Source organism: Hylobates moloch, unplaced genomic scaffold (assembly GCF_009828535.3).
Source record: "Hylobates moloch isolate HMO894 unplaced genomic scaffold, HMol_V3 SCAFFOLD_13, whole genome shotgun sequence".
Lineage (NCBI taxonomy): Eukaryota > Metazoa > Chordata > Mammalia > Primates > Hylobatidae > Hylobates > Hylobates moloch.
The window spans coordinates 89901380-89925884 of NW_026652288.1; the positions used below are offsets into that span (position 1 = coordinate 89901380).

Genomic DNA, 24505 nt, shown 5'->3' on the forward strand with positions numbered 1-24505 from the left:
ACAGTACAATGTACACAGCCATTTGACCTTTCATTAGAATAGAAGTATCTTTTCTGGTGCCCAGAAAAAATGGTAAATAATAATAGCTCCATTATAATAAAAAGAAACCAAGCAGATAATGATCCCATCGTGCCAAGAGCTTTTATTCCTCTTTCCACATGTAAATGGATCGCTTCTTGATCCATACTTTTTTCTTCTACCTTTCCAATATCCTCTTCTACCCCCATTAAACAACACTGTGTGACATAAGAGAGATGTCAGACTGACTTCCTTACTTTCAGACATAGGCATTATTTGGCCAAGTGTTTGCCAACACGAAGATAAACCATCTTTTTCTGAGTTTGAGTTCCTATAATTTATTAGATTTTAGAGGTGTCCTTTATGATTCATATCATTTCACAGCAAAAAGCATTTTTTTAAAAAAAAGAAGAAATTATATTGAGAGCTTCGATGTGCCTATGGACTCCTAGTTTGATATATCTATTTCAGATCACACTTTTGAATGCCAACCCTGTAGTACTATTTCAAATTCAACATATACAATATTAAACTCATCCCTCCCACCCATTCAAATATGCTTTTTTCTCTGTACTTCTTAATTTGGAATATTCTATTATTGTTTTAGTATTTCTCTTTTTTAAAAAATAATTGATATTTTTTCTTTAAAAAATTTTTATGGATATATAATTATACATATTTATGAGTACATGTAATATTTTGATACAGGCATACAATGTGTAATGATCAAATCCTAAATAACCATTGATGGGTAAATATCTATCACTGAGAACATTTATCATTTTTAGCGTTGGGAACATTTCAAATCTTTTCTAGCTATTTTGAAATGTGCAACATATTGTTGTTAATAGTATTCTCTTAATGGAACCATCACAATTGCCTCTAATGGATCTTTCTTTCTGCTTATCCCAATGCATTATTCACACTGTTCCATGGCTGATCTTCCTACAACATTAATCTAGGCATGTATAACTCCCCTGTTTTGAAATCCTCAATGACTCTTTAATGCCCACGACAAGAAATCCAGTCTTCTTAGTGTGACATGCAGGACCCAGGGTCTGGTCTTCTTCCTATCAACTTTCCCAACCTCAAATCCCTGCCCATGCTCTATGCTTCATTTAGTAAATTATTTAAGTTCCCGAAACAGTATATTGTTCCATGTTTCTTGTCTTTGCACATGGTTTTCCCATTGCCTAGAATGCCTTTCCCATCTCTCACATCACCCACTTCAACATTCACCTGCCAAACTCTTACTCATCCTTCCAGATCCAACTCAAGTTTTTTTTTTTTTTTCATTGTGAAGCTGTCTCTAATGTACCAGAAAAGAAAACTCCCTCCTCTGAGCCATCTTAATAGTCAAACATCCTTCTATTATTGCTCTTAATACACTGAATTCTAATACGTTTCCACATGATTGTTTCCTCCCTATAGACTCAGGGAAAGAAATGTATTATTTGTATCACTTTCTCAGTATGTAGCCAGTGTACTGAACAGAGGAAGTCTGCAAGTCAGCAAGTATTTGTTGCATAAGCGAGCAAACGGAAATTTTAAAAACTGTCTTACAGTTAGTAGGCCGGGCCCGGTGATGCACGCCTGTAATCCCAGCTACTCGGGAGGCTGAGGCAGGAGAATTGCTTGAAACTGGGAGGCGGAGGTTGCAGTGAGCCAAGATTGCACCATTGCACTCCAGCCTGGGTCACAGAGCAAGACACTGTCTCAAAAAAAAAAAAAAAAATCCTTACATTAGTAAAACGTTATTATATACATGTTTCCTATAATTCTCACCAGAACCCTGGCATGTCAGTAGCCATAATCATTGTTATGGAACAGTTGAAGAAGATTAACACTACTAATACATCCGTGTAAAAGGAGTTATCTTAAAACCAAAGGTCTAAAGGTCCAGTGAATGGGTACCCAAATTGTGGCTGACATGGCTCATTGAGTAATTTATTATGCTAAAGTTGCTGTTGTTTACCTCAAGTTTGACTTTACAAGGAAATCTGTGTATGTGCTGCAGGAAGATACATATTTTTTCTCAATTATTAAGAGATTACTAGCAGCCTGAGGTAAGGTTTCCTCCAATTCCCAGAATTTAGATCCTGCTTTATTGACATTTCTTATTCACTATTCAGTTTCCCCCACTCTCTGTGACTGTTTGAGAATAAGTATTAATATTACACCATTTTCATGTTTGTTTCCGCAACACGAAGTGCCTGGTATTTAGTAGGCTCCAATAAAATGTTTCTAGAAAAAAAAAGAAAAGAGGAGGAGGGAGGCAGGAAGGTAAAAAAGGGAAAGGAAGGGAAGGAAAAGAAGAGAAAGAAAGCAGTCACATCTGCTTGCAAAAGTAAGCAATGTAAAAATTATTCCCATTTTTTCAGACAATGAAACAAAAGAAGAAAAGAAGCACCCAAGACCACCCATGTACTGGTTCACTGGTAAAGCTGAGACCAGCACTCAGTTATCCAGTCTCAGAGTCTGCAGAGCACAGATTCCAGTATCTGGGAAAGAGCAGGCACTCACACGTTGGTGTTTCCCTTCTTTCTTCCCAATGGGCCTCTCTGCCCTCTCATAAGGAATTGTGTAGAGAGGTATTTTTCTAGTTATTCACTTAGTAAAATGGAGTTTCTTAAGTATACTCAGAGAAACTAACAAAAGAAATGCCTTAATCATAGTATCCTTTAACAAATTCTTTCTGGTTTTCTTGTTCTTCCTTCATTACAAAATTCCATCCTTGACTGATAATACAGATGACAGAAAAGTCCTAAAATTAATAAGCTGAAAATTGTGGGAAGTCAGTGGAATATATTTCCATGAAAGCGATTTGTAGGAAATGAAAGCTAAGTTACCCCTTTCTCCGGCTGTTACTCTTTTGAACAATTAAGAACTTTCATATTTAAATTATGGAGAATATTGAAATTATGTTTCAACTATACTTAGAGACCACATTTTCTTCTCAGACACATTTGCCCACAACTTTCACATCCCATTTCACACCCTAGAAACATGCCCCTTCTCTGGGCTCCCATGGAACCCTCTAACAACACATTTACTATATTGTCATAATCTTTTAAACTATTGATTTCTCCCACTAGTTTTTTAGTCCCTTGAGAGCAGGAACATACAGAGCACTATAAGATATTTGTTTGTATCAATGTGAGTCATATGTGAATATTAAACTATTTAATTTTTGTGATAAAATTACTTTCTTACTATACAATATCTTCTCTAAGATCCTAATTTCCTTCTGGACTATAGCTCTCTTATATAATAGTTCTAACAGACTATATGAATGCATGAGGAACACAAATTCAAGAGTGAATTGGATGATTCCAACCATGTCATTCCACTTTGGAACCTACAACACCTGGTGTGTAAAGTTTGGCCAAATAAGACTTCTGCACTTTAAAAGCCTTCATGGAACTAAGTGACCAGGAATCAACTACCAGCCACAGTGATTAGTTAAGGGAAGAGCTTGAGGCCTCAGTTAGTGCAAACAGAGAAAATCATGAGAGTTTTATTGGGACAATTGTTGAAAGAGAAGCTCTCTTCCTGCAGATGTTGCTGAGGTTGGCACATACTCTGAAACTTCCAGCCATTATGAAGCAGGCGGGGATCTGCCTAACAATAGAGCCAACAGTGAGTAACAGAGAGAGTAGTAATGAAATTGCCTGAACCCTTGGATGCAGCCAAACATGATTTCTCAGTTACAGAAGCCAACACATTCTCCTTGTTGCTTAAGCTGTTTAAGTTTCTGTAACTGTCACCTGAAGATAAATGGCTAACAAAGGTATGGCTTTGTCAAGATCTATGAAATGAATTAAATTCCATTAACCAAAATCTCTTGTCAGTTACTAAATATTGTATCATCTTGTTTTTCTTGACTATATTCCATTTAAGTCTGCAAACTCATTATTGCACATCTACCATTCATGACCTCAGCTCTAAAGTAACCATCCTGACCAACTAGAAATAACCTCCCCTTTCCCTAAACTCTTAAAAAACTTTATTTGTAAGAAAACATTAAGATACTTTCAACTTTCTAAGTAATTATATAGTTGTCTTATATGGACCAACTTACCATAACTCAGCCAACTTTTTAAAATACTGCTTTACACTCTAAGATTTGTTTTATTAATTAATTAATTTCTAGAGATGGGATCTTGATGTGTTGCCCAGGCTGAATTTGAACTCCTGGGCTCGAGCAATTCTCTTGCCTCAGCTTTCTAAGAATTGGAGACTATAAGTGCAGGCCATCATACCCACTTGAATTTTCCCCTGAATGATGAATAGATGGAACATTAGACTTTTTATTTATTTCAATTATTTTTTACTGGAATTACCAAATCAAAATTTTAAAATCAGTATTTCAATGCCATCATTGTATTAGTATTGTAATTATTCATTCTATTTAATAATTTTGGTTTTACTTGTGACTTAAATGTAATTTCATTGTCTATATATGAGTTTCTTTGACTTTATTTATGTGTTTATGAATAGTTTGTGATTTCCCAAAATACCCATGGGAAATAAGTAACAAACAATTGCATAGTTTCATCTAGCTTTTGTGCAGTTCCTATTTTGAAGAACTTAGGTGGATTATTTTACTCTTTTGGTTGTAACTATATTAGAGCTAGATTATCTGAAAAGTAAATCTTACAGTGAAAATCCCTTAATGCCTATATTATTTATATAATTTGCTCCATTATATCAATCCAGACTCATTTCCAGCAACTCCCTGCCTCAAAGCTTACACTCAGAAAACACTAAACCACTCGCATTTCCTAGAACATAATGTTGTTATGCTTTTTTTTTGCCTTTGGACATACTCTCCCTTCTATTTGAAATGACTTTCTATCTTTTGTCGATTAGGGAAATTCTCATCTATCTTTCAAGCCTAAATTGAGCTATTATTCTCTCTCAATGAAACCTCCCAGGCACCCCCTTATTTTCCAAAGCAAAAATGATCATTCCTTCCTCTCTGATAGCACTGAACCTGTGTCTCATTATTAAACTTGTCCCTGCTGAATTATTTATTTGACTGTCTCTTCAACTAAAACATGAGCTCTTTTAAAGTAAGGGGACCAGATCCCATGGATTATTGCACATCCAGAGGCTAGAATGTACTTGGTAATGTAGTAAATAATTTATGTTTGATGAATGAATACATGAATTCATGTAGATAGCAAAAGTGATTTATGTATGTTTGATTAATTTAACAATCATTTCATTTTAATAAAATGTCTTTTATATTAATCAATGTCCTAATTCTATTTTTATAGAAAATTTTTAAACACAAAAATGAGATCTCTGCACAAATTTTAAGTAAATTTGGGGTTTCTATGGCAGAGTTTGAACTAAAATTCATTAACTAAGGTTCTAATTGAGCATGGCATTCTTCTTGTTGAAAAATTTAAATGATATGTTAATAGGTACTATCAGTGATATGGCAGTGTAAAAAGGTCAAATATTATTTCCAAAAGCAATTAACATATAAGACATATTGGCCAGACACAGTGGCTCACGCCTGTAATCCCAGAAATTTGGGAGGCCAAGATGGGTGGATTACCCGAGGTCAGGAGTTCAAGACCTGCCTGGCCAACATGACGGATCCCTGTCTCTACTAAAAATATAATAATTAGCTGGGCATTGTGGCACACACCTGTAATCCCAGCTAGTCGGGAGGCTGAGGCAGGAGAATCACATGAACCCGGAAGGCGGAGGCTGCAGTGAGCTGAGATTGCACCACTGCACTCCAGCCTGGACAACAGAGTGAGACTCCGTCTCAAAGAAAACAAAAACAAAACAAACAAAAAACAGCCATCAATAGCCAACACTTACCCTCTAATAAGAAAAGAAAGACAAACCAAATAGAAGATAAGCAAGATCTTGAATAAACAATTCACATAAGAAATATAAATGGTTATACTTCTTAATATAAATTCCTTCCTACTAGGGAGGTGGAGGTTGCAGTGGGCCAAGATTGCATCACTGCACTCTAGCCTGGGGAACAGAGTGAGACTCTGTCTCAAAAAAAGAGAGAGAGACATTTTGGCATAAGAAATACTTTCAGCTTATAGGAATATGTACAATAACTTCTCACACTGCAGATATAAAATAACAAAAAGAATCCACATTTTAAGACACAGCTGCCAGAAAAATGACAAACTTACAGGTTTCATTAGAGGTCACAAAAATAGAAGATTCTCAGAGTCAAAAGACATTAAAATAGAAAATGTAAAAATTTCTGTTTCATCAATTCCACAGATGATTGAAATAAAAGATAATGTGTTTTCATTAAGATCGTAAGACAGACCCTATCAAAAGGTAGAACCCACATCCACTTTCTACTCCATTGGAAGAAATTAAGATGTTAGATTTACCAGGTTTTATATCTGATTCTATATGATTCAGAAACCTTTCCCCCTACCCCCACCCCGAGATGGAGTTTTGTTCTTGTTACCCAGGCTGGATTGCAATGGCGTGATCTCAGCAAACTGCAATCTCAGTTTCCCAGGTTCAAGAGATTATCCAGCCTCAGCCTCTTGAGTAGCTAGGATTACAGGCATGTGCCACCATGCCAGGCTAATTTTTAGTAGAGACGGGGTTTCACCATGTTGGCCAGAATGGTCTTGAACTCCTGACCTCAGATGATCCACCCACCTCGGCCTCCCAAAGTGCTGGGATTACAGGAGTGAGCCACCGCACCTGGCCCAGAAACATTCATATTGCCCTTATTATTGAGTACACACAACTAGTAGCTTTCTTGTGGCAGTCACTTGTCATTTCAGAAAATGTCAACATATTTAGAACATTTATCATTTTGTAAAAGAAAACTTGGAAACATTTTTCACAATTAAAAAACAAACTTTGCCACACCTGTGAACCTCTTGAGGTATAAAATATTTTCAGTCATTTCCTGTCTCATAATAAAGTATCATTAAATGGTACAATTTAAGGAGAAATCGGAAATTTGAAGAGGCAAACAAATATTAAAGGAATTATAATAGTAGACAATTTCCTCCTCACCTCATCCCTGTAATTAACTTATTATTAAATTCTGTTGACCTAATTGGCTACCCATCTGGAAAAAAGCAAAACTAAATTTCTAATTCCTTTTGATATTTAAATATACAAAGTAGAGCCACACAAATATTAGAATAAAAATTAGAAGACTGCATAAATTGGGGATGGAAAGAAATTTGGGATAAAAATAAGAAATATAAAAATCCATAAAGGACTAGATAAATATAACTAATTACATAAAAATATTAAATGTTTTCAGGGTGAAGATATTATAATCAATAAAAGAGGATAACCAGGAAATAGAAGAAAATCGTTTCATATCTAAGAGCCAACAGGTTAATACAGAAGAGCCTCTAAAAATTATTGTCTTTAAAAAAACAAATCAATGGGAAAATGGACAAAGGATACAAGCATGTAATTCAAAAAAGAGAAAATTCAAGTGCCCAGTAAACTTAAGAAAAGATGTTTAACATGTCGCTACATAACCTGGTCATTAAAAATAAAAATATGCATTTCTTCTGCTATTTAACTTTTGGTAATCTCTTCTACATAAATAACAATAGTACATGTATACACTGGGTTGTTAACTGAAACATTGTGGATAGTGAGAAAAAAACCAACTGGGGTCGGGCGCGGTGGCTCACGCTTGTAATCCCAGCACTTTGGGAGGCCGAGGCGGGCAGATCACGAGGTCAGGAGATCGAGACCATCCTGGCTAACATGGTGAAACCCCGTCTCTACTAAAAAAATACAAAAATTTAGCCGGGCTTGGTGGCGGGCGCCTGTAGTCCCAGCTACTCGGAGAGGCTGAGGCAGGAGAATGGCGTGAACCCGGGAGGCAGAGCTTGCAGTGAGCCGAGATCGCGCCACTGCACTCCAGCCTGGGTGACAGAGCAAGACTCCGTCTCAAAAAAAAAAAAACAAGTCATAGTATAAAAAAAAAAACAACTGGACACAGAGTGACTGTTTAAGAACAGGGGATTGGTTAAATAATGGTAGTAAAACCATACTATGACACGTTATTTAGTTCTTAAAAATAACAAGTTAGATTTCTATCTATTGATTGGAGGAATATTCACAATGTACTATGAAGTGAGAAAAGTAAATTTCAAGATTTGTATAATATGATTCCATTAACAACAAACAAAGCAATTTTTTAAACCTATTCTTGTGTGTATTTATATAAGCATAGAGAAAAGTAGGAGGAATACATATAGGCTATAAATATTGGTTACTACATAGGAATAAAAAGAGGGTTGATGAAGGTGAGAGTCAGAAGCTGTATGTATGTAAAGATTACTGTTTTTTACTTTTTATATGTTACATTGTTCCACTGTTTGAAATTAGTGTGTATTACTTTTGTGATTAAGAAAAATAATCTATTTTAGATCTTTCCTGCTTTCTCCTGTGGGCATTTAGTGCTATAAATTTCCCTCTACACACTGCTTTAAATGTGTCCCAGAGATTCTGGTATGTTGTGTCTTTGTTCTCGTTGGTTTCAAAGAACATCTTTATTTCCACCTTCATTTCGTTATGTACCCAGTAGTCACTCAGGAGCAAGTTGTTCAGTTTCCATGTAGTTGAGCGGTTTTGAGTGAGTTTCTCAATCCTGAGTTCTAGTTTGATTGCACTGTGGTCTGAGACACAGTTTGTTATAATTTCTGTTCTTTTACATTTGCTGAGGAGTGCTTTACTTCCAACTATGTGGTCAATTTTGGACTAGGTGTGGTGTGGTGCTGAAAAAAATGTATATTCTGTTGATTTGGGGTGGAGAGTTCTGTAGATGTCTATTAGGTCCACTTGGTGCAGAGCTGAGTTCAATTCCTGGATACCCTTGTTAACTTTCTGTCTCGTTGATCTGTCTAATGTTGACAGTGGGGTGTTAAAGTCTCCCATTATTCTTGTGTGGGAGTCTAAGTCTCTTTGTAGGTCACTAAGGACTTGCTTTATGAATCTGGGTGCTCCTGTGTTGGGTGCATATATATTTAGGATAGTTAGCTCTACTTGTTGAATTGATCCCTTTACCATTATGTAATGGCCTTCTTTGTCTCTTTGGATCTTTGTTGGTTTAAAGTCTGTTTTATCAGAGACTAGGATTGCACCCCCTGCCTTTGTTGTTTTCCATTTGCTTGGTAGATCTTCCTGCATCTCTTTATTTTGAGCCTATGTGTGTCTCTGCACATGAGATGGGTTTCCTGAATACAGCACACTGATGAGTCTTGACTCTTTATCCAATTTGCCAGTCTGTGTCTTTTAATTGGGGCATGTAGCCCATTTACATTTAAGGTTAATATTGTTATGTGTGAATTTGATCCTGTCATTATGATGTCAGCTGGTTATTTTGCTCATTAGTTGATGCAGTTTCTTCCTAGCATCGATGGTCTTTACAATTTGGCTTGTTTTTGCAGTGGCGGGTACCGGTTGTTCCTTTCTATGTTTAGTGCTTCCTTCAGGAGCTCTTGTAAGGCATGCCTCGTGGTGACAAAATCTCTCAGGCATTTGCTTGTCTGTAAAGGATTTTATTTCTCCTTCATTTATGAAGCTCAGTTTGGCTGGATATGAAATTCTGGGTTGAAAATTCTTTTCTTAAAGAATGTTGAATATTGGCCCCCACTCTCTTCTGGCTTGTAGAGTTTCTGCTGTTAGTCTGATGGGCTTCCCTTTGTGGGTAACCCAACCTTTCTCTCTGGCTGCCCTTAACATTTTTTCCTTCATTTCAACTTTGGCGAATCTGACAATTATGTGTCTTGGGGTTCTTCTCAAGGATTATCTTTGTGGCGTTCTCTATATTTCCTGAATTTGAATGTTGGCCTGCCTTGCTAGGTTGGGGAAGTTCTCCTGGATAATATCCTGAAGAGTGTTTTCCAAGTTGGTTCCATTCTCCCCATCACTTTCAGGTACACCAATCAGACGTAGATTTGGTCTTTTCACATAGTCCCATATTTCTTGGAGGCTTTGTTCGTTTCCTTTTACTCTTTTTTCTCTAAACTTCTCTTCTTGCTTCATTTCATTCATTTGATCTTCAATCACTGATACCCTTTCTTCCAGTTGATAGAATCAGCTACTGAAGCTTGTACATTCATTATGTAGTTCTCATGCCATGGTTTTCAGCTCCATCAGGCCCTTTAAGGACTTCTCTGCATTGGTTATTCTAGTTTTCCATTTGTCTAATCTTTTTTCAAGGTTTTTAACTTCTTTGCAATGGGTTCGAACTTCCTCCTTTAGCTCAGAGAAGTTTGATTGTCTGAAGCCTTCTTCTCTCAACTTGTCCAAGTCATTCTCCGTCCAGCTTTGTTCTGTTGCTGGCAATGAGCTGCATTCCTTTGGAGGAGGAGAGGTGCTCTGATTTTTAGAATTTTCAGTTTTTCTGCTCTGTTTTTTCCCATCTTTGTGGTTTTATCTACCTTTGGTCTTTGATGATGGTGATGTACAGATGGGGTTTTGGTATGTCCTTTTTGTTTGTTAGTTTTCCTTTTAATAGTCAGGCACCTCAGCTGCAGGTCTGTTGGAGTTTGCTGGAGGTCCACTCCAGACCCTGTTTTCCTGGGTATCAGCGCAGAACAGCAAATATTGCTGAACAGCAAATGTTGCTGTCTGATCGTTCCTCTGAAGGTTTCGTCTCAGAGCGGTACCTGGCCATGTGAGGTGTCAGTCTGCCCCTACTGGGGTGTGCCTCCCAGATAGGCTACTCGGGGATCAGGGACCCACTTGAGGAGGCAGTCTGTCGGTTCTCAGATCTCAAACTCAAAAAGTGGGCGAAGGATATCAACAGACGCTTCTCAAAAGAAGACACTTATGCAGCCAACAGACACATGAAAAAATGCTCATCATCACTGGCCACCAGAGAAACGCAAATCAAAACCACAATGAGATATCATCTCATACCAGTTAGAATGGCGATCATTAAAAAGTCAGGAAACAACAGGTGCTGGAGAGCATGTGGAGAAATAGAAACACTTTTACACTGTTGGTGGGACTGTAAACTAGTTCAACCCTTGTGGAAGTCAGTGTGTGGTGATTCCTCAGGGATCTAGAACTAGAAATACCATTTGATCCAGCCATCCCATTACTGGGTATATACTCAAACGATTATAAATCATGCTGCTATAAAGACACATGCACATGTATGTTTATTGCAGCACGATTTACAATAGCAAAGACTTGGAACCAACCCAGATGTCCAACAATGATAGACTGAATTAAGAAAATGTGGCACATATACACCACGGAATACTATGCAGCCATAAAAAATGATGAGTTCATGTCCTTTGTAGGGACATGGATGAAGCTGGAAACCATTATTCTGAGCAAACTATCACAAGGACAAAAAAAACCTAACACCACATGTTCTCACTCATAGGTGGGAATTGAATAATGAGAACACTTGGATACAGGAAGGGGAACATCACACACCGGGGCCTGTTGTGGGGTGGAGTGGGGGGAGGGGGGAGGGATACCATTTGGAGATATACCTAATGTAAATGACGAGTTAATGTGTGCAGCACACCAACATGGCACATGTATACATATGTAACAAACCTGCACGTTGTGCATACGTCCCCTAGAAGCTAAAGTATAATAAAATATATATATATAAAAGAAAAATAATCAAATAAAAAGATGTCATAGATCTGTATAAGCCATTCCAAATAAACATTGGTTAGAAAGGAACTTATAAATTTTATGGAACAATCCGAAAACTTGCAAGCCAATGAACAATCCAGAATACAAACAGACACTGTTAAAAGTATCTGGGCTTAGGTTAATTTTTATTTCCTACAAAGGTTGGGGCCTAAGTAAAGTTGGTTTGTTGTCAATGAATACCACTGGGCTTTAGTTGAATCTACAAATGAGTGGAGTAGATTAATATATCCTTTCTCTGATATTCTAGGCTGATATTCTATTCTGATATTCTTCAAGGTTTCCATAAAAATTTAATTCAGCAAATATGCAGTCAACTTGCATTATATGATTGCAGTGTGCTAGGTAATAGTCATGTACATATGGATAAGATTTGACATTTACCCTCAAGAAACTCAGTCCACCAGAGGGAAAAGTAGGCACTTAACTCCACACATTGCAATTACAAATTATACAGGAAGGCATAGAAACATAATTATGAAAAAAGTAGGTTTCTGGAAGATGTGAACTGGCTGTCAAGGATTAGCAGAAGTGTATGAAGCAAATTAATATTTCAGGCTGAAAGACCAGAACGTACAGAGACAACAGAAGAGAATTTTCTGTGTATGTCTGCAGAAAGATGAGTAGCTGAGTGTAATTACAATACGGGATATGTGGAAAGTATCAAAATATGAAGCTGGAAAGCTGGTTCATAAGGGCTGCTTGTGCCAAGGAATTTGCATTATAGCCTACAAGTGAGTGGTTCTCAAACTTCTGTGAACACAATAACATCTTGGGAATACTTATTACAACTCAGGTTCCTGGAACCCAGCCCCATGAGACCCAGGAATCTGCATTTTAATATCAGATGATATTGGGAAAAATGCCATAAACTCAGTGAAATCATTAAGATTTTAAATTAGAGTTGATTATCATACCTGTTTTAGGTGACTAAGTCTGATGCCAGTGTGGAGAGTGGATTAGAGTTGGAGTCTGGGGGCTGGGAGACTGAGTTTAGCACATTCACATGCCATTACCAAAGCACAGTTGAAAGATGATGAAAACATAAATTAGGGCACCAGCAGCATTAGAGATAGACACTTGGGGTGAGGCAAGTTTTGAAAGACATTGGAAGTTGAATGAGCAAGATTGTTGACCAACTGAAAATTGGTGAGAGGCAGGGTGGAGAGAAAAAGAATGAGAAACAAAACCAAAAAAAAATCCCGAAAGATTCCACACTCCTGGGACAAGACGTTAGGCTCTGTAGTGAGTAACCACCCAAACAGGAATAAAAAGCATTAATAAATCAATGACAACTTTCTTCAGTGAATACAGTTCTGAAAGCCAGCTAGCCTGACCTGAAGAAGTATGCCTCTACTAATGTGGCTTCAACCACTCCCACTCCTGAAAGTCTTTCAAACTCTGCAATCTATGCCTCCTCAAAAGTCTGTCAATTTCTCCCCATGCCTTTTCCAAATGCTGGCTTTGCTAAGGGAAACTTCCCTGCTACCATCATTGTCCCTGATTTAAGAAAGTAACAAATTCATTTGTTGTTTTAGTTATGGTATGATGATCTTGTCCTTCAATAGGAAGAAGGCAATGTAGAAAAAAAAAGGAAACTAAAACGTGTTTAGTGACGGCTACATGCTAGACATTTTGCCAGATGCTTTCATTTTAATCTTCATTTATTTATTTTCTAAAACTCTTTGAAGTATTATTTTACTATTTTGCAGGTGAGGAAATGGAGGCTTGAGAAAATAAACTCATACAAAATCACAAAACTAATCTGATTTTGATCCAGAATTTGATCCCAGGACTTCTGACTCCAAGTCTTGTGTTTTTCCTAGATTTTAGTTTAATGAACATTAACTAAGATAGTAAGTCAGGAAGAAAAGATTTCAGGAGATAGATCTTGAGTTTTATGACAGACAGGTTAAAGTCGGAGACTGCTAAAGGATATTGAAGAGGAAATAGGCAATAAACAGTTGGAAATATAGATGAAACTCACTAGAGAAGTTGGGGCAAGAATGATATGTTTAGGATAAATTTCATCCTATGCCGATGCAAGATTAAATGATAGACATTTAAGGTGCTATTGGAGGAGAAATAATGAGAGAAAGGGATGGAGGAAAACCATTATTTAAGGAGAACACAAAAGATACATACTTACATAAGAAGCCAGACAAAGAAAGTTTTAGTAATGGAGGATGTGATTGACAATGCTGAATGTTGCAGAAAAGTAAAACAAGATGAGATATTTATGCAGTTACTGAATCCAATAACTACATCTTCTTTGATTTCAATCAGAGTAGTTTCATTCAAGTGACAGGAATATAGACCAATGAACTGAAGAGCAAATGAGTGGGAAAAGGGAAGAGACAGTAAGTTTAGATGACTTTTCAGCTCCCAGTAGTGAAGAGGAAGTTGTTAAACAGAAAGTGGCTGAAGGGAAAAATAGAATTGAGGTATCTTTTGTTGCTGTTTTGAGGATAGGAAAAACTTTAGCATACTTGTAAGCAAAAGGGAGGGAATCAGTGAAAAAGGTGATTTAGAATTAGGTGAGAGGAGAGAGAGGGATTAAGCTTTTGTGTGAACACCTTTTCCTCTAAGGCATGAAGATAAAAGGAGAAGGTGGGTGAAGTGATGGATAGGCTTTTCAGTAGAGAAAAAAAATTAAGGGATTGTCTTACTGTTAATAAAGACAAATATCTAAACATAAACTTTCTTTTATTTAATCATAATAGTTTTTCTCAAGGCAATATATATTTTGAGTTTTAAAATAAGACATATTTGTGTCAGTATATTAGAGTGGTAAATCATTTCAGAAAAACTAGGAAGCATGGAGAATGGCAAATAGGATTAAGACAATAGGAATTTGAGACCATATATATGTACATATATGTGTATGTGTACATATGTATATATGTGTGTGTGTGTATATATATATATATATATACACACACATATATATGGAGATAAGTTTTGTGTACAAGAACCAAGAACTTGTGAATACAATGATAATAATTATTCTGACATTCATTATGATTTTGGACCAATTCCTTAATTTTTCCACCCCTGGGAGTTTACAGCCTAATTATTAGCTTTCCAAACTATAAAATTATGGGGCATGTCAAGTATTATACAGCTAATAGTTGAATGGTAATATTTGCCTATCTGCCTCAGGAGTAAAATGAAAGAATTAATTATTCAGAGTTTGTGGACACATACAGTGATGAATCTAAAAGGAGCAAAGGGAGAGAAATTTATAAAGAAATATTCTTTATCTGAATATATTAATGGTTTTTGAATATATATTGCTTCCACTAAAACCATTTACTCTTTCACATTTTTTCACTTTATTTTATTCAGGTGTCTGTGCCTCACAATAAAAGGGGAGAGGGGTTTTGTTAAAATTTTCTTTGCAATTTACTTTTCCCAATTTCATTGCAGTTATTTAAAAAGATCCACTGACAAAAGAGGTTCAGTGTTAGAGATTCATTAATTCAACTTTTCAGACAAAAGCAACATTTTTCATAAATAGCCTAGGGCCTCTAATAAGTAACAATCCACTACTTTCTAGAAGGAACCAGAAATGTAAAAGTGATTTTCAGATAAACTGGTTTAAAGCTAATTAGATCTCCTGAATAGCCCCCAAATTGTGAGTGAGCACAAAGAATTTCATTTAAATTAAAATTCTTTATAAAAGTCAGTTTAAGAAACTAGAAACAGAAGAAGGAAAGTGTCATTGGATTCATATATAGTTTACTAAAGTTGTGAAATACATTCACTTATTATATAATTTGCCTTGGTTTTATAACATTTTGTATGTTACTTGTAATATTAGTTTAAACAATATAAAGAGACACCTCCTAAGAGGTAACATTTTTTAAAAGGCTGACTCTGGAATTTCAAGGAGAAACAACGATTTGGTGCAATTCTACTGAATTGGCAGTAGCTGTGTTTTCATCTGATACACTGAGTTTAAATATTATATGACACCCAAGTGTTAAAAAGATTAAATCCTTGTGACAGAAAATGTACTCATCTGGCTTCTAAGCAATAATTTTAGCTATAAAATTGAAGCCAAGAATTCAAGAATTAAGATGTAACATTGCCTTTTTTTTTTTTTTTTTTTTTTTTTGACAGGTTCTCACTCTGTGACCCAGGCTAGAGTGCAGTGGTGACATTACAGCCCACTGCAGCCCTGATCTCCCCCAGCTGGGCCTCAGGTGATACTCCCATATTAGCCTCCTGAGTAGCTGAGACTACAGGCACATGCCAGCATGCCTGGCTAATTTTTGTATTTTGTGGAGACGGGGTTTCCTCATGTTGCCCATGCTGGTCTTGAACTCCTGGGCTCAAGCTATCTGCCTGCCTTGGCCTCAAAAAGTGCTGTGATTACAGGCCTGAGCCACCATGCCTGGCCTAACATTGCCATTTTGAAGAAAAAAAATTTTATCTCTTAAAGCAGAAAAGTTCAATATAAAACAATTAAGGAAAGATAGATAATTTCATTATCAGTGGGTGTACGTGATGCTCATGTAAGAGATCATTTACCTGGTTGAGCCAAATAGTCCAGTGACTAAATATTAATTGAGTGCTCAAAATATAGCAAGCACTATTAGGGATAGAGACTGTGAGGCCTGGTTGACAGTTATAGCCAAAAATCCCTTGGGAGGCACCAGGAGATCATTAATATAGTTTGTTCATTACAATGAATATCATCTAACTCTTTTTTTGACTTTTATTTTAAGTTCAGGGGTACAAGTGCAGGTTTGTGAGATAGGTAAGCTTATATCATGGGGTTTTGTTGTACAGATTATTTCATCACCCAGGTGCTAAGCCTAGTACCCCTAGTTATTTTTCCTGATCCTTTCCTTTCTCCCACCCTCCACGTTTGGATAGGCACCAGCGTGTGTTGTTCCCCTCTATGTGTGCATGTGTTCTCATCATTTAGCTTCCACTTATAACTGAGAACATGTGGTATTTGGTTTTCTGTTCCTGCATTAGTCTGCTAAGGATAATGGTCTTCAGCTACATCCATTCTAACTTTTTTAAAACAATTCCTAAAGAAGTTGTTTAACTTGGGACTTCAGAAGAATAGCAAAAAGAAATTAATTGAGAAAAATAAAATACGACAGTGTAAAAATAATTATAAATTAAATTTAAAATATCAACGAGTTATTACTAAATATGAATTTACATTTATCCATTTCTTAACTCACTATCCTTCATTCATTTCTAGGGCATTGATAAAGCCCCAGTCACAGGAAGTTGTTGTCATTTCTCTATTCAGGTTTGGATCCTGATCCTGCAACTAGTTCTCTTAACTTCAAGTGCTTCTTATTCCAAATTCAAGGATACTCAGCAAGTACTTTCTGAACAGCCAACATGCTCCAGACACTGTGCTGTCCTCAGACTCAAATTGCACTGTGCTTTCCTGAGTTTCCTGATCTACAATATTGTTCATGCCAGACTCATCAATTTTTTCTGTGCCATATTTTGAAATAACAGTTGTAGAAAACACTTTCTCTCTCTGCAAATATTCTAGGTTATCATGATAGATATAAATGTGGGGTTTTTCTTTGTGTGTTTATCTTATCTATAAGAGCATAGCAACAGCTGTTAATTTTTGTTATATTAATATTTCCCTCTTCTCGCTCCATCTTGACCTAGTACTCAATATTTTAGTCCAGCCCTTCTGCTTCCCTCTCTCCTTTACCTCTCCTCCATCCCCCCGACCCCACTCCATCCCTTCACATCCACTACCACAGACAGATTCCTGCCAGATGGATCCAATGGCTCTAGGCCCGGTCCTGTCACCCTCCTTCAGGAAAGAGCAAAGAGCTTTAGAGCTGCAGCTTAATCAAGTTCTTATGCAAGGAGACAGCATTATTCTCTCATGACTATTATGTATAGGTTCCACTTAATAGCTTTAAAAATACTAAATCAATGCAACTTTATCTTAGGATGGCAATCACCTTCAACTTTCACCTTAAAATCAAAACTTTGATAATGGCCTAAAGCCCATGTCACTAAATGGAAAGCTATGAAGAGCCAAGGAAGATAAAATCTGCAAATTTAGCACATAAAATGGATTACTATGAAGTGGTGCCAAATGTCTATGCATTATGTGTTACAAATTAGAAAGGAGCCTTTTCCAATAAACTCATTTTGAGTAGGTTTGGAATAACTACGAAATAATAAGGAAAGGAACATGTGACTTGAAATAAAGGTTCAATTCAGAGTAGTTTGGAGGTTATTTTTTGTCTTCTTCTTTTAAAAAACATATTTAAACCTAGAGTAGCAAACCCTGACATGAACTAATCACTGTCTTCAATTATTCAGTTGTCCAAAAAGAGAGCATCATTTACTGTTTTGTTCAAAAGATATTTATTGAACATTTTGTTAACCTGTGTTGGGCTGTAGAAACACAGTAATGAAGCAGATGCAGACTCTGCCCCTGAACTGTGTTCACCTTTTATGAGTGTGAGAGTAAGGGAAGCATGGAATGCTAGAAAAATCACTGGAACAAGCATTCAATCCAGACTTGGAGCTTTACATGGTGTTTCCCAGAGGAGATAATATCTAAGCTAAATCCTGAATGATGAGAAGGAAATACATTAACCCTATTTTTAGATCTTTGTTATTATACAACCTTAACAGCGTTTCCCAGATATTTTAATGTGGAAATAAGAAGGTAAATAAAACAGTTCTTTTCTTTTCATCATCATCACCCTGATCAGTCAGCCCTAGCCACTTTCTTTTTCTTCCTCCAAAAATAGGAGCAAGAAAGAAAGATAAATTAGGGGAGAAGTTTGGAAGTTTCTTGAATAGCTTTCTGGAGCAGATTATACCTACCTATAGAGGAACTTTTTACTAGACACACACCCACACACAAACACACAAACACCTTATTAATAGTCGAATGCCCAGAAACTTACAAAGCTAATATAAAGAAGAGGAATTGAAAATTAAAATTGACCACTGAGGTCTGTAAGAGAATTATGTAAATGAATCATTGATCTCACAAATACAGGCTGTGATAGTTAATTTTATGTGTCAGCCTGACTGGATGCCCAGACATCTGGTTAAACATTATTCTGGGTGTGTATACGAGGGTGGTTTTTGATGAGATTAACATTTGCATTGGTAGACTGAATAAAGCAGATTGCCCTCGCTAATGTGGGTGGCCCTCATCCAATCTGTTGAAGGTTTGAACAGAACAAAAGGCTCAGAAAGGGAGAATTCACTCTCTGCCTCACTGTCTTCAAGCTGGGACAACACAATCTGAGTCTTCTCCTGCTTTCAGGCATGGACTTGGACTGCTTGGACTGGAACTTACACCAACAGCTCTACTGGTTCTGAGGATTTCAGACTTTAACTTGGACTAAAGCTATACTGTTGGCTCTCCTGGGTCTCCAACTTAACTACTGCCTATCCTAGTACCCCTTAGCTTCCATAATAAGAAATCTCTCTCTATCTACATTGATGTTGAGATACAGATATTGATCCATATCTAGATAGATCTATATCTATATCTATACCTACATCTATTTATCCACCCAGAATACATTCCAAGACCCTCAGTGAATGCCTGAAACCATGGATAGTACCAAACCCTATATATGTTTTTCTCTACATGTTCATACAATACAGTGTGGATATGCTAGATAAAGGAATGATTCACATCCTGGGTGAGACACAGCAGGACAGTGAAAGATTTTATCACACTACTTAGAATGGCACACAGTTTAAAGCTTATGAACTGCTTACTTCTGGAATTTTTTATTTAATATTTTCAGACCACAATTGACCTCTGGTGACTGAAACTATGGGTAACTGAAACTGTGGAAAGTGAAACTGTGGATAACAGGGGACTACTATACATACAAATACACATATATGGATCTATATCTATATCCTATTCATTCTATTTATCCAAAGAACCCAGGTTAATATAGATTTGGGTACGAAGAGTGGCTCCAGAGGAACAGAATTTTAAGAATAAGTTTTCTCAATTGGGTTTGGGATTTCTGGCATTGGCTCTCTCACCTGATTAAAGACACTAATGACTTTATTCCCAGAAATAGAGTACTTATAGTCTATGGTGTGATCTGGCACTAGAGATATGCAAAATATCTCCAATACATATTCCTATTTAAGAAACAAGGAATGAGTGACTGTGTACATGATACTTTTGAACATGTTTGGAAAAGTAACAAATATAATGAGATATTAACTGGCTGTTCCTAATATCACTGGACAGTGGTAAAAGCCCTACCATCCTCTGTAGATAAATCCTCTTCTTTTGAGAAATAACTCTTGGCCTGCTACTGAGCCTCAGTAGAGACTGAATACTTAACCATGGGCCACCAAATTACCATGTGAACTGAGCTATCATTCCTGGGTATTATCTCACCCACCAAGCCACAAAGTTGGGCATGTACGTCAACATCCATCATCAAATGGAAGTGATACATAGAGAATAGGGCTAGAGCAAGCTGTGGGGGCACAAATAAGCTACATAAAGAAGTGACCCAAATTCCTCATTGTCCCTACTCCTGCTACACTGGCTTCTCTCTTTCAGGATGTACCTATGGCTTTATATGGTGTACCCTATGATTAGTTGACAGAGAAGGAGAAGACTTGGCCTGGTTTAGAGATGGCTCTGCATTATATGCAGGCACCACGTGAAAGTGAACAATTGTAGCACAACAGTCCCTTTTTCAGACATCTCCAAAAGACAGTGGAGAGGAGTAATCCCAGTGGCAAGGACTTTGCGCAGTGCACCTGGTTGTTCACTTTGCTTGGAAGAAGAAATGGCCACCTGAAATGAGGCAGTATACGATGTTGCCAACACTCACCCCCATTCTCCCGTGAAAATGCTTTATGTACAAACCAAACCTAAACATCTTCCTCCAAAAACCTACTATTCCTATCATTTACCCTATTTTTATAAGTTATTGAGAGCTTACTATGTGCAGGCACAGTTCTGGGCAGTGCGGACAGAGCAATATATTAGAGTAGGCTAGCCGATATAACCAAAAAGTCCAAATTTCAGTGGCTTAAATTACAAAGATCTCTTAATATCACAATATAATAAAATTCAATGTGGCAGGATAGTGGGGGCTGGAGGCAGCTTTATTTGTTACTGTAATTTAGAGACACAGACTTCTTCCCTTTAGTGGCTCTCACATCCCTATGACTGGAAGAGGAGGAAAGAGAAAAAATAAGGAGAATTTTCAGAAGATTCTCGCATGTCTTCACCCAACTGAAAAGAAGGCTGGAAAATGTAATCCGGAGTGCCCAGGAAGAAGAGGAGACAGGTGTAGGGCACATCTAGCCAATGTCTATAACCAGTCATAAACAAAACAAAGCTCTTACATGTAGCTTAAACTCTAGTGTGGAGAGAAAAAACAAAGAAAATGTACAACATTATATCAGAGAGTGATGAGTGCTACAAAGAGAATAATCCAGCATAAGGGAACAGGAGAGAAAGTCAGGAAGTTATATTGCATTTCATCAATTCTAAGAACATTTTCCCCCCACATTTTAACATCTGTGAAATTGGGATGCATCTTAAAAAATTATCATGTAATTGATTAACTGGCAGCATTTTGCTTTCTTAGTGGTACCCAAAATAATGGTGCATCTTATTGGCATATTATCTTAGTCTGTTTGGACTGCTATAACAACTCTAATACCAAAAACTGAGTCACATATATACAACCAAAAATTTCTCACACTTCTGGAGGCTAGGAGGTTCAAGATCAAAGTGCCAGCAAAGTCAGTGTCTGGTGGGGGCTCACCTGCTGGTTCATAGACAGTTGTCTTTTCACTGTAATCTCATATGGGGAGGGAATGAGGTGGTCTCTCTCAGGCCTCCTTTATAAAAGTACTAATATCATTCATTAACACTATACTTTCATGACCTAGTCAACTCTCAAAGGCCCCACCTCCTAATATAATCCCATTGGGAATTATAATTTCAATATATGAATTTGGGGGAACACAAACATTTAGATCATAGCACATATGAAATAAGATATTTTATATAGGGTCATCAGGAAAGCCCTTTCTGCAATGGCATGTCACCAGAGATCTGAGTGACAAGAGGGACCTAACCACATTAATAGTTGGGGGCTGAGAACCCTAAGCAGAAGATATAGCTAGAGCAACCGTCACAGAAGGCGGAAGGCATGCTTGGGATGTTCAGGGAAGAGCAATGATGCTAAGGGTGAGAGGAGCAGGTGAGGTTGAGAATGGTAGAAGGTGAGGCTAAAAAAGTAAGCAGGTGACTGATGACCTCCCACAAATTATTTTACTTAACTGAGCCTCAGTTCTGAACCATGAAATAAAGATAATAACATCTACTTCATGTGTATGTCTGAGGATTAAGTAATGACACAGGGAAGGAAACAGGAACAGATAACGGCACAGACATCCCTCTCCCCCACTTCCCTTCCTTATCCTTTGTGAGGACCAATCCAGCAATCTTTTAACAGAATAGTAACATTAACACATTAAGGCTTCTCTAGTATAATCTTAGGCTTTGTATTTTAAGTTTTTAATGTAAATCCTCATCTTTTCAACCATGTTGCCTTCTATTAACTAACAAAAGCTGTACTTACACTCTTATGGGCCCTTTTCTCACAATAAATCCTCAAAGGAAGTCTCTCTCAGTGCCAAATTTAGACAGCTTATTTTATTTTTCAACAAAGCTCAATTGTATTTTTCAAAGATGAAGAACTCACTTTTTATTTTGCATTTACCATATCTGGAAACTTGACAAAAGGCGAACAAGGAGATGGGTAACAAATGGGAGAAAACTACAAAATCTTGAAAGGCTCTTCTATTTCTGTTTAAAATTGTATCCCCATCTCCTCAAGCTTCATTGTGGTACCCCAATTTAGTCTTCTCTTTTCCGTTTTGATTTTAATTCACTAAAAAAAAGTTTTGGTGATAAAATTCTAGCCAAGTATGCTACTGATGAGAGGCAACTGAAACTTGGGCCAGTGACCTGCATAGTTAAATGAATTTGTTGCATTTTTTTCTCTGAGATATTTAGGCCTAATTCCAAACACTAGATCACATTTAAATCTTACCTTGGTTATATCATTTCAAGAGATACAAATTTTTTATACATTTGTAAGGAGTAACATAAGCACTAAGAACTAAGAGCTACACGGCTCACTACTTTAAAAAAAAAAATCACCACTGTTTCTAGTTAAGAAAGTCCAAAGAGATCCTCTAGGAATGTCTATTTACTCACTCATTCTATTATTCATTGCAAATGTATATACTGAGTGCTAATGTGTACAAAGGATACAAATAGAAAACAAGGCTACTACCTCCAGGAAAATGGTAATCTAGCATTCATTCACCAAAAATGTATTGTGCCATGAATTGTGCTAGGGCTTTAGGAATATAATGCCAGAATGAAACATGATAACTGATCTCAAATATCTCACAGCTAGTAGAAAAAACATTTAATATACGGTTAGAATACAATTTTATTTATACAAAATGAAGGCATAAAGTGTGGAGAAAAAGAGTAATGCATTTTCACTGTCCTTTTGTTCTATAATGAAAAGTGTCTGGAAATTTTTTTAAAAAAATTATAATCCTAATCATAAGGAAAGTTTTAACTGAAGTAAAATTAAAAGGGTAAAACAATTTCATAGCTCTTTCTTCTGTACTTTTCATAAATGAGATGATTAAACTGTAGATGAATCTGTCCTAATCATACAAGAAGCAGGAAATGAAAATGCTGCATTGGGTCAGAGGCTTGGAGTCAGGAAGTCGGGAACCCCAACCTGACTCAGTCAGGTTTAATCACTGTGTGTCCACTGGCGCTCTGTCAAACCCCTTAATTTCTGTGCCTGTAAAACAAGGCAGTAAGACTAAATGATGTTTAAGGCTCTTTTCATTTACATTTTCTTCTGACTCTCAAGTTGTGTCAGTACTGAGAAGGGGTTAGCTACAGGAAGGCTTATGTGTCCTATTAGATCAGTCCTTACATCAACATGATGACTTTTTATAAGCTGATTATAAAAGATTAAGCTACGCACATCTCTGTGCACAAATGGTCTATTTTATAAGTTTATTCATCTGATAAGAGTCCTCACTAAACTGCTTTGTCAGGTTCTTTACAAAAAGAGTTAGAGCTGTTGGAATACGTAGGAATCTCTGCATGAAGTAAATCTTTAGGATAAATTATGTATTAGAAAAAAATCAACTTAGTCTATGATCACAGGCCAAAATATCAAATTCAAGTTCAACAACATTATTGCCTTTTGACATGACTCATCATAAATCATGAGTAAATTTATTAATCAACTGGACGTCAAATTGAAAGAACATTTGACTGTCTTCACAAATGAGTGTTTAAGATTTACATTCCAAGTATTCCAATGGAGGCCCAGGTTTATTTCAGATATAGACATCCCACTCTGATAAAGGAATCATCTGATTATGATAGTCTAATAAAAAGACCAAAAGCTGTACTTATTCCTTTCCAAAGCTCTTTTCCTATTTCCCATTTTACTTGAATTATTCATTTACAAAACCAGATTTTAAAATATATTACTACACGTTTCTCAACAAACTATCAAACATTTCTGTGAGATACATTTATAAAAATGCTTATAAACAAAATTATTGCAATAAAAATTGCTAAAAATTCTGTTTTATGATGAGACACAAAAATTTGAAACCCTTAAAAATCATACTGGCATTTATCTGGTTTTCCTAATTGGACTTAGATTTTAGACAAAGAAATGCAATATTATAACTGCAACTAGACAAAAGAAAGCACTTAAATTCTTTTTTTTTTTTT

General features: G+C 36.6%; 1 protein-coding gene across 5 annotated transcripts in view; it reads right to left on the reverse strand.

Annotated features, from left to right (window-relative positions):
* PEX5L (peroxisomal biogenesis factor 5 like) overlaps positions 1 to 24505 on the reverse strand; it is a 789103-nt gene that overhangs the window by 585011 nt on the left and 179587 nt on the right. For 4 of the 5 annotated variants that reach the window (XM_058427079.1, XM_058427077.1, XM_058427078.1 and 1 more), the window contains exon 2: positions 1582 to 1729. The gene's annotated coding sequence lies outside the window, so the exon portion shown is untranslated. Of the gene's footprint in view, positions 1 to 1581; positions 1734 to 24505 lie in introns of all 5 variants that reach the window. The other variant, XM_058427076.1, reaches the window with a different exon arrangement.